We start from the raw sequence: 9,979 nt of genomic DNA on the forward strand, positions 1-9,979 counted from the left end.
ACACTTGGTCGTAGGTCCCGGTGAGGAACATGCCCATGGAAGTCGGAGCTCCAACCTCCAACCGGGTGAAGCCTCCGAGAGCTAGCCGGGAATAGGGCGCCAATCCCGGCTACCGCCCTCCAGGCTTGCCCCGGTCGAAAGACCTACGTCCTCGCACCAGCACAAGCGCAAAAATTTTCTAAGTGTGGGAGAACCGAGGACCCGCCCGGTGGCACTCTGCCTCTCGCTGCCGCCCTCCTGGAAGCGTCCTCGGTCACTGTGTGTGCGGCAGATATCAGAGCTCCGGAAAGGTGAAAAAGAACCGGTAAGAGGGCGAATCCGGCAGCTCCCTGCCGGGCGAGGACCACCGCGAGCGGCGGGGACGTCAGACGGGAGACGCGCGGCGGACCTTCCGTCGGAGTGCCTGGGATTTTGACCTCGGAGAAGTTCGAAAAAATTATGCGGTCGGAGCTGTCTGCCCCGGCCGGGGAAGGCTCACCGCCGGCGGCTGCCAACCCCTGGCTTGCCCGCTGGATGCCCTTTCGGAGGCTGCTGAAAAAGAACTGTCAGGCGGGCACCTCTCGGAAGAACCGCAGACCAAAACGACCGGTAAAAATTTTGGGCGATCCGACACGTAGTGCACCTTCGGCGGCAGAGAAAAGCAGCAAAAATACCGGTCAGAGAAGGGGAGTTTTGGTCGACTCTGCCAGGTTTTTGCACTAAGTCAGATCCGTAATGCCAGCGGGACTGAGTCGCTTTTGCGTGCCGTGGTCCTGGAGGCCTGCTCGGACAGAGCGGTCCTTCGGGTCCCGCGGGAAGGGGCATTTCATGTTCCTCTGCGGGAGGTGATCCATTTTCTGCGGGAAATGGCGAGCCCCCTCGGCTACAAGAGTGTGTAGGTCCCGCTCAACAGTCTACGTCCTTAACCATCGGGGACTTTGTAGATTTTGCCCAAAATCGCTCTCCGCAGAACAGAGCGTGAGGTCTCCGCGGCGGAGGCCGGAAAAGGTGCGAGGTGAGCGGCATGGTATGACTGGGCTCGTGCCGCTCACTGCTACCCGGAGCGTGGCGCCCTCCGGGTAAAAAGCTAGCCGGGGCGAGTAGGTGGGTTGACGGGCGCATAAGCAACGCCGTCCCCGCCGTACAAGGTGCCGGTGGCCTGGCGAACCACCGGCGTAAGGCTAGCCAGGGCGTACCGCGGGGCAGAGGGCGCATAAGCCACGCTCTCTCTCCATCCCACCAGCACAAGCGAAAAATTTTCAAAGTGTGGGAGAACCGGCTTCCCGACCGGTGGCACTCTGCCTCTCTCTGCCGCCCTCCTGGAAGCGTCCTCGGTCACTCGGAGTACGGCAGATTTAAGAGCTCCGGAATGGTGAAAAAGAACCGGAGAGAGGGCGACTCCGGCTTCTCTCTGCCGGGCGAGGACCACCGCAGGCGGCGGGGACCTCTGACAGGAGGCGGCGCTGCGGGCAGGCTTTAAAAGTGCCTGGGCTTTTGGCCTCGGCGAAAGTCGAAAAAATTATGCGGTCGGAGCTTTCTGCCCCGGCCGGGGAAGGCTCACCGCCGGCGGCTGCCAACCCCTGGCTTGCCCGCTGGATGCCCTTTCGGAGGCTGCTGAAAAAGAACTGTCAGGCGGGCACCTCTCGGAAGAACCGCAGACCAAAACGACCGGTAAAAATTTTGGGCGATCCGACCCGTAGTGCACCTTCGGCGGCAGAGAAAAGCAACAAAAATACCGGTCAGAGAAGGGGAGTTTTGGTCGACTCTGCCAGGTTTTTGCACTAAGTCAGATCCGTAATGCCAGCGGGACTGAGTCGCTTTTGCGTGCCGTGGTCCTGGAGGCCTGCTCGGACAGAGCGGTCCTTCGGGTCCCGCGGGAAGGGGCATTTCATGTTCCTCTGCGGGAGGTGATCCATTTTCTGCGGGAAATGGCGAGCCCCTTCGGCTACAAGAGTGTGTAGGTCCCGCTCAACAGTCTACGTCCTTAACCATCGGGGACTTTGTAGATTTTGCCCAAAATCGCTCTCCGCAGAACAGAGCGTGAGGTCTCCGCGGCGGAGGCCGGAAAAGGTGCGAGGTGAGCGGCATGGTATGACTGGGCTCGTGCCGCTCACTGCTACCCGGAGCGTGGCGCCCTCCGGGTAAAAGGCTAGCCGGGGCGAGTAGGTGGGATGACGGGCGCATAAGCAACGCCGTCCCCGCCGTACAAGGTGCCGGTGGCCTGGCGAACCACCGGCGTAAGGCTAGCCAGGGCGTACCGCGGGGCAGAGGGCGCATAAGCCACGCTCTCTCTCCATCCCACCAGCACAAGCGAAATATTTTCAAAGTGTGGGAGAACCGGCTTCCCGACCGGTGGCACTCTGCCTCTCGCTGCCGCCCTCCTGGAAGCGTCCTCGGTCACTCGGAGTACGGCAGATTTAAGAGCTCCGGAATGGTGAAAAAGAACCGGAGAGAGGGCGACTCCGGCTTCTCTCTGCCGGGCGAGGACCACCGCAGGCGGCGGGGACGTCTGACAGGAGACGGCGCTGCGGGCAGGCTTTAAAAGTGCATGGGGTTTTGGCCTCGGCAAAAGTCGAAAAAATTATGCGGTCGGAGCTTTCTGCCCCGGCCGGGGAAGGCTCACCGCCGGCGGCTGCCAACCCCTGGCTTGCCCGCTGGATGCCCTTTCGGAGGCTTCTGAAAAAGAACTGTCAGGCGGGCACCTCTCGGAAGAACCGCAGACCAAAACGACCGGTAAAAATTTTGGGCGATCCGACCCGTAGTGCACCTTCGGCGGCAGAGAAAAGCAACAAAAATACCGGTCAGAGAAGGGGAGTTTTGGTCGACTCTGCCAGGTTTTTGCACTAAGTCAGATCCGTAATGCCAGCGGGACTGAGTCGCTTTTGCGTGCCGTGGTCCTGGAGGCCTGCTCGGACAGAGCGGTCCTGCGGGTCCCGCGGGAAGGGGCATTTCATGTTCCTCTGCGGGAGGTGATCCATTTTCTGCGGGAAATGGCGAGCCCCTTCGGCTACAAGAGTGTGTAGGTCCCGCTCAACAGTCTACGTCCTTAACCATCGGGGACTTTGTAGATTTTGCCCAAAATCGCTCTCCGCAGAACAGAGCGTGAGGTCTCCGCGGCGGAGGCCGGAAAAGGTGCGAGGTGAGCGGCATGGTATGACTGGGCTCGTGCCGCTCACTGCTACCCGGAGCGTGGCGCCCTCCGGGTAAAAGGCTAGCCGGGGCGAGTAGGTGGGATGACGGGCGCATAAGCAACGCCGTCCCCGCCGTACAAGGTGCCGGTGGCCTGGCGAACCACCGGCGTAAGGCTAGCCAAGGGCGTACCGCGGGGCAGAGGGCGCATAAGCCACGCTCTCTCTCCATCCCACCAGCACAAGCGAAAAATTTTCAAAGTGTGGGAGAACCGGCTTCCCGACCGGTTGCACTCTGCCTCTCGCTGCCGCCGTCCTGGAAGCATCCTCGGTCACTCGGAGTACGGCAGATTTAAGAGCTCCGGAATGGTGAAAAAGAACCGGAGAGAGGGCGACTCCGGCTTCTCTCTGCCGGGCGAGGACCACCGCAGGCGGCGGGGACGTCTGACAGGAGACGGCGCTGCGGGCAGGCTTTAAAAGTGCATGGGGTTTTGGCCTCGGAGAAAGTCGAAAAAATTATGCGGTCGGAGCTGTCTGCCCCGGCCGGGGAAGGCTCACCTCCGGCGGCTGCCAACCCCTGGCTTGCCCGCTGGATGGCCTTTCGGAGGCTGCTGAAAAAGAACTGTCAGGCGGGCACCTCTCGGAAGAACCGCAGACCAAAACGACCGGTAAAAATTTTGGGCGATCCGACCCGTAGTGCACCTTCGGCGGCAGAGAAAAGCAACAAAAATACCGGTCAGAGAAGGGGAGTTTTGGTCGACTCTGCCAGGTTTTTGCACTAAGTCAGATCCGTAATGCCAGCGGGACTGAGTCGCTCTTGCGTGCCGTGGTCCTGGAAGCCTGCTCGGACAGAGTGGTCCTTCGGGTCCCGCGGGAAGGGGCATTTCATGTTCCTCTGCGGGAGGTGATCCATTTTCTGCGGGAAATGGCGAGCCCCTTCGGCTACAAGAGTGTGTAGGTCCCGCTCAACAGTCTACGTCCTTAACCGTCGGGGACTTTGTAGATTTTGCCCAAAATCGCTCTCCGCAGAACAGAGCGGGAGGTCTCCGCGGCGGAGGCCGGAAAAGGTGCGAGGTGAGCGGCATGGTATGACTGGGCTCGTGCCGCTCACTGCTACCCGGAGCGTGGCGCCCTCCGGGTAAAAGGCTAGCCGGGGCGAGTAGGTGGATTGACGGGCGCATAAGCAACGCCGTCCCCGCCGTACAAGGTGCCGGTGGCCTGGCGAACCACCGGCGTAAGGCTAGCCAAGGGCGTACCGCGGGGCAGAGGGCGCATAAGCCACGCCGTCCCCGCTGTACAAGGTGCCGGTGGCCTGGCGAACCACCGGCGTAAGGCTAGCCAAGGGCGTACCGCGGGGCAGAGGGCGCATAAGCCACGCTCTCTCTCCATCCCACCAGAACAAGCGAAAAAATTTCAAAGTGTGGGAGAACCGGCTTCCCGACCGGTGGCACTCTGCCTCTCGCTGCCGCCCTCCTGGAAGCGTCCTCGGTCACTCGGTGTCCGGCAGATTTCAGAGCTCCGGAATGGTGAAAAAGAACCGGTGAGAGGGCGAATCCGGCTTCTCTCTGCCGGGCGAGGACCACCGCAGGCGGCAAGGGACGTCTGCCAGGAGACGGCGCTGCGGGCAGGCTTTAAAAGTGCATGGGGTTTTGGCCTCGGCGAAAGTCGAAAAAATTTTGCGGTCGGAGCTGTCTGCCCCGGCCGGGGAAGGCTCACCGCCGGCGGCTGCCAACCCCTGGCTTGCCCGCTGGATGCCCTTTCGGAGGCTGCTGAAAAAGAACTGTCAGGCGGGCACCTCTCGGAAGAACCGCAGACCAAAACGACCGGTAAAAATTTTGGGCGATCCGACCCTCAGTGCACCTTCGGCGGCAGAGAAAAGCAACAAAAACACCGGTCAAAGAAGGGAGGTTTTGGTCGACTCTGCCTGGTTTTTGCACAAAGTCAGATCCGTAATGCCAGCGGGACTGAGTCGCTTTTGCGTGCCGTGGTCCTGGAGGCCTGCTCGGACAGAGCGGTCCTTCGGGTCCCGCGGGAAGGGGCATTTCATGTTCCTCTGCGGGAGGTGGTCCATTTTCTGCGGGAAATGGCGAGCCCCATCGGCTACAAGAGTGTGTAGGTCCCGCTCAACAGTCTACGTCCTTAACCATCGGGGACTTTGTAGATTTTGGCAGAAATCGCCCCCCGCAGGTCCTAGCGGGAGGTCTCCGCGGCGGAGGCCGGAGAGGGCGCGAGGTGAGCGGCATGGTATGACTGGGTTCGTGCCGCTCACTGGTACCCGGAGCGTGGCGCCCTCCGGGTAAAAGGCTAGCCGGGGCGAGTAGGTGGGTTGACGGGCGCATAAGCCACGCCGTCCCCGCCGTACAAGGTGCCGGTGGCCTGGCGAACCACCGGCGTAAGGCCAGCCAGGGCGGACCGCGGGGCAGAGGGCGCATAAGCCACGCTCTCTCTCCATCCCACCAGAACAAGCGAAAAATTTTCAAAGTGTGGGAGAACCGGCGACCCGACCGGTGGCACTCTGCCTCTCGCTGCCGCCCTCCTGGAAGCGTCCTCGGTCACTCGGTGTCCGGCAGATTTCAGAGCTCCGGAATGGTGAAAAAGAACCGGAGAGGGGGCGACTCCGGCTTCTCTCTGCCGGGCGAGGACCACCGCAGGCGGCAAGGGACGTCTGACAGGAGACGGCGCTGCGGGCAGGCTTTAAAAGTGCATGGGGTTTTGGCCTCGGCGAAAGTCGAAAAAATTTTGCGGTCGGAGCCGTCTGCCCCGGCCGGGGAAGGCTCACCGCCGGCGGCTGCCAACCCCTGGCTTGCCCGCTGGATGGCCTTTCGGAGGCTGCTGAAAAAGAACTGTCAGGCGGGCACCTCTCGGAAGAACCGCAGACCAAAACGACCGGTAAAAATTTTGGGCGATCCGACCCTCAGTGCACCTTCGGCGGCAGAGAAAAGCATCAAAAATACCGGTCAAAGAAGCGAGGTTTTGGTCGACTCTGCCAGGTTTTTGCACAAAGTGTTGGCATCGTGCGGCGTCGCGCTTTGCCGTACCGTATCCCCAATGGAGCGGCGCCCGGCGGGGTAGGCTAGCCATGTGAGGTCGAGGGCGGGAGGACGGGACGTAAGCCAGGCCGTTCTCCACAAGAAATTCCGGACGCGGAGACCCCTTCTCCGCCCTACGGTCCCCAATGGGGTGGCGCCCGGCGGGTGAGGCTAGCCATGGGAGGACGGGACGTAAGCCAGGCCGTTCTCCACAAGAAATTCCGTACGCGGAGACCCCTTCTCCGCCCTACGGTCCCCAATGGGGTGGCGCCCGGCGGGTGAGGCTAGCCATGTGAGGTCGAGGGCGGGAGGACGGGACGTAAGCCAGGCCGTTCTCCACAAGTAAATTCCGGACGCGGAGACCCCTTCTCCGCCCTACGGTCCCCAATGGGGTGGCGCCCGGCGGGTGAGGCTAGCCGTGTGAGGTCGAGGGCGGGAGGACGGGACGTAAGCCAGGCCGTTCTCCACAAGTAAATTCCGGACGCGGAGACCCCTTCTCCGCCCTACGGTCCCCAATGGGGTGGCGCCCGGCGGGTGAGGCTAGCCATGTGAGGTCGAGGGCGGGAGGACGGGACGTAAGCCAGGCCGTTCTCCACAAGTAAATTCCGGACGCGGAGACCCCTTCTCCGCCCTACGGTCCCCAATGGGGTGGCTCCCGGCGGGTGAGGCTAGCCATGTGAGGTCGAGGGCGGGAGGACGGGACGCAAGCCAGGCCGTTCTCCACAAACTCCCAGCGGTAGAGTCTCGGCTCTCCGCTCTTTTGATCGATCTGACACAGCGCGATCCGGCGGGGCAGGGCACTTTGCTCGGTCAGGGGTATTGGCCCCGGCCGGTTTATGGTAAAGCGTTCCTTAGCCTCAGTCTTGGTCGCGCATCAATCCCCCGCTCCCCGTGAGCGGCTGTCGTCCTCTGCCTAAGGTTGTGTAGCGCGGTGCCAGTGTGGTCCTCGCACGGCCCCGCTCCTGCCACAGCGGTAGGACTCTCTGCTTCGGCTGAGGTTTGCTACGAAGCGTATGGAACGGGCGTACTCCACCGTACCGTGGGTGGGGGGCGGCGGCGTTGGCGGCGGCAGCGTCCAGCGCGGAGCTCCGGCTCCCGCGGCAGCGCCTCGCCTAGTGTCCCTCGGGCAAGTCCAATCGCCCCCCGCCCGGTCGGAGAGCGCAGACACACCTCTGTGTCCACGGTTTATTTCCGCAGCACGAAAAGGGACGGCTCCCGCCTGCTCCTCGCGGCGGCGACGAGGCTTAGACCCACCGTGGCGTATCCGCGGTAGGTATGCTCGTCGGTCGGAGGAGCGGTTGCGGTCGAGTGGTCCCCAGTGTACCCTGTTAGCGCTGCCCGCCTACGCCTGAAGAGCTGCGGACCGAGAAAAAGGTTCGCTCCGCTGCTGACGGCGAAGCGCGCGGCACGCCGCGGAAGAGGAGAGGGAGCGGTCGCCCCCGGGGCGGCTCCCCTCCGAGTCCGGCAGAAGCAGAGATTGTAGCGGAGGGGGGGTTTCTAAATTCCCCGGGCGTGTTATCCCCAGCGGTAGCCTTTGAACTCTTCAACCGCAAGCACGATCGCACGTTCACAGCACCCGTCACTAGGAGCCGGGCCAGAGGCGGGCGGCAGACGAAACCGACATGAGCGCTTAAGGGTATTGCACCCCCGGCGCCCAGACCCTGGAAATTGAGTCTGCCCCCAAAGCCCACCCGCGTCCTCCTTGGCGCTCCCGGAGTACATGGTCGTAGATGGGCCATCGGTCGCTAATGCCAAACTGCGTCCCAGGGGTGCGTCCCCTCTGACCAACGGCAGACCCATCCCTCTCGCCAATCCGCGGATCCCCGCCAGGTCCCGAACAGGGCTCGTCCTTTAGCGTTTCAAATGCGCCCTCCCCGCCATACGAGGGGTTGAGGACCGTAGCCTTCCCTTACGAGAGGCACCAGGGGTGCGCCTGCTCGAGGGCCCGGCCGTGGGCGTAACGCTTGGGCCGCCCGGGGGAGTCGGTAGACCATGGGAGACCAACACTCGCACACGAACGTTGCCCGTGCTTTTGTGGAAGAGAGCTTCTTGCGAGGTTGTCGCTGCGGTGGCGCCCGGACAAACCCTATCCCTAAAACTTCTGGGGAATTGGCGTCTAAGCCTGCACCCTGCTCGGTATCCCTGCACCCACGAAGGGGGCCGTGGAAGGCTTGGGGTCGCGCCGGCGAAACCGACCGGATGCCCGGGGTACTGAACCCCCGGGGTCCCACCCTGGAAATTGAGCCGTCCGACCCCGCCACGTCTTCCTAGTGCTCTCCTTGGCTCCCCCGCCTGTGGGCATCGTTAGGGGCTGCGGTCATCAGCGCCGGCTAAGCTTCGGCAACACGGCCGACCCACCCCTTCGGCGCCTGGGGGTGCCTGGTCCCAGTCCGGGCCGTTCCGTAGGGGCGGCTATCCCTTACATGAGGGACTCGGTGCGTCCGCTCGGGCTGCGGGGCTCCGGCTCCGACAGCCGGGGAGCTGGTTTTGACCGCGGGCCTCGACGGGAACCGGCAGGGACCGGACTAGGCGTCAAGCCGAAAATAACCCCGGCACCCTCTGCTTCCAAAGCGAGGGGACCTTTGGCCGAGCGGGGCACCGGAAGCCGAACCGACCCCAACCCCTCTTCTTACCCCAGGGCTGGGCTGACCAATCCCCTGATCGGGTCTAAAATGGAAGAAGGGGATTCGAGGGAAGGGGCTGGCGGAAGGCAGTTGCCCGACGGAGTAGGCGAAGGCCAGGCCGTTTCCGAGTCCCGAGCAGAGGAGGGCGAACTCGGCTCTTCATCGACCGACGGCGAGGCGAGGGCGGTGGCTGCCGCGGGGAAGACTCCATTGCTCGTCAGCGCGCTAGGAGCGGGGCCGACTGGCTGCTCGGGGTATGGCATCCCCGGGGGCCCACCCTGGAAATCTTCGCTCCTCAGCCGCTGCAGGTTATAAGGTCCCGCCGCGCGTAAGCGCTCAACTCTCCGACCCACGGATGTCGAGCCCATGGTGAGCCGGCCGTTTCGTACGGGGAAAAGGGGTCCTCTGGCCCCACATCGATCGAGGGGGTTTAGATCCGCGGAGGCACGCACCGCGAGGCGAATCGCTGCTTTCCCCAAGAGGTTAACCTTCAAACCACCGAGTAGGTTCGGGGCAGGGCCGACAGTCTGCACTGGGGTATTGCATCCCTGGTGGGGCGACCCTGGAAATCTCTGCCCCTTTCCACTCCTTCGGTTGGGCCTCTCGTCGGGGCGAGCGTAAGTCGGCAAGCAGACGTGGGAAGAGGCTTCTTACCGGTGACACTCCTTTCGTGAGAGAGGCAGGTACTCGCCCCGGACCCCGGTCCAAATCTGCGCGGGCCGGACGGCGTCGGCCCTAGCCGAAGGCCGCTCCCGCGAAGCCAGGGAGCCGAAAATAACCCCGACACCCTCCGCGACCTCGCGTGCTTCCAAAGCGAGGGGAACCTTTGGCCGAGCGGGGCACCCGAAGCCGAACCGACCCCAACCCCTCTTCTTACCCCAGGGCTGGGCTGACCAATCCCCTGATCGGGTCTAAAATGGAAGAAGGGGATTCGAGGGAAGGGGCTGGCGGAAGGCAGTTGCCCGACGGAGTAGGCGAAGGCCAGGCCGTTTCCAAATCCCGAGCAGAGGAAGGGCGAACGACGTTCTTCATCGACCGACGGCGAGGCTAGGGCGAGGGCGGTGGCTGCCGCGGGGAAGACTCCATTGCTTGCCAGCGTGCTAGGAGCGGGGCCGACAGGCTGCTCGGGGTATGGCATCCCCGGGGGCCCACCCTGGAAATCTTCGCTCCTCAGCCGCTGCAGGTTATAAGGTCCCGCCGCGCGTAAGCGCTCAACTCC

This window comes from Engystomops pustulosus, unplaced genomic scaffold, assembly GCF_040894005.1.
Source record: "Engystomops pustulosus unplaced genomic scaffold, aEngPut4.maternal MAT_SCAFFOLD_92, whole genome shotgun sequence".
Taxonomy (NCBI): domain Eukaryota; kingdom Metazoa; phylum Chordata; class Amphibia; order Anura; family Leptodactylidae; genus Engystomops; species Engystomops pustulosus.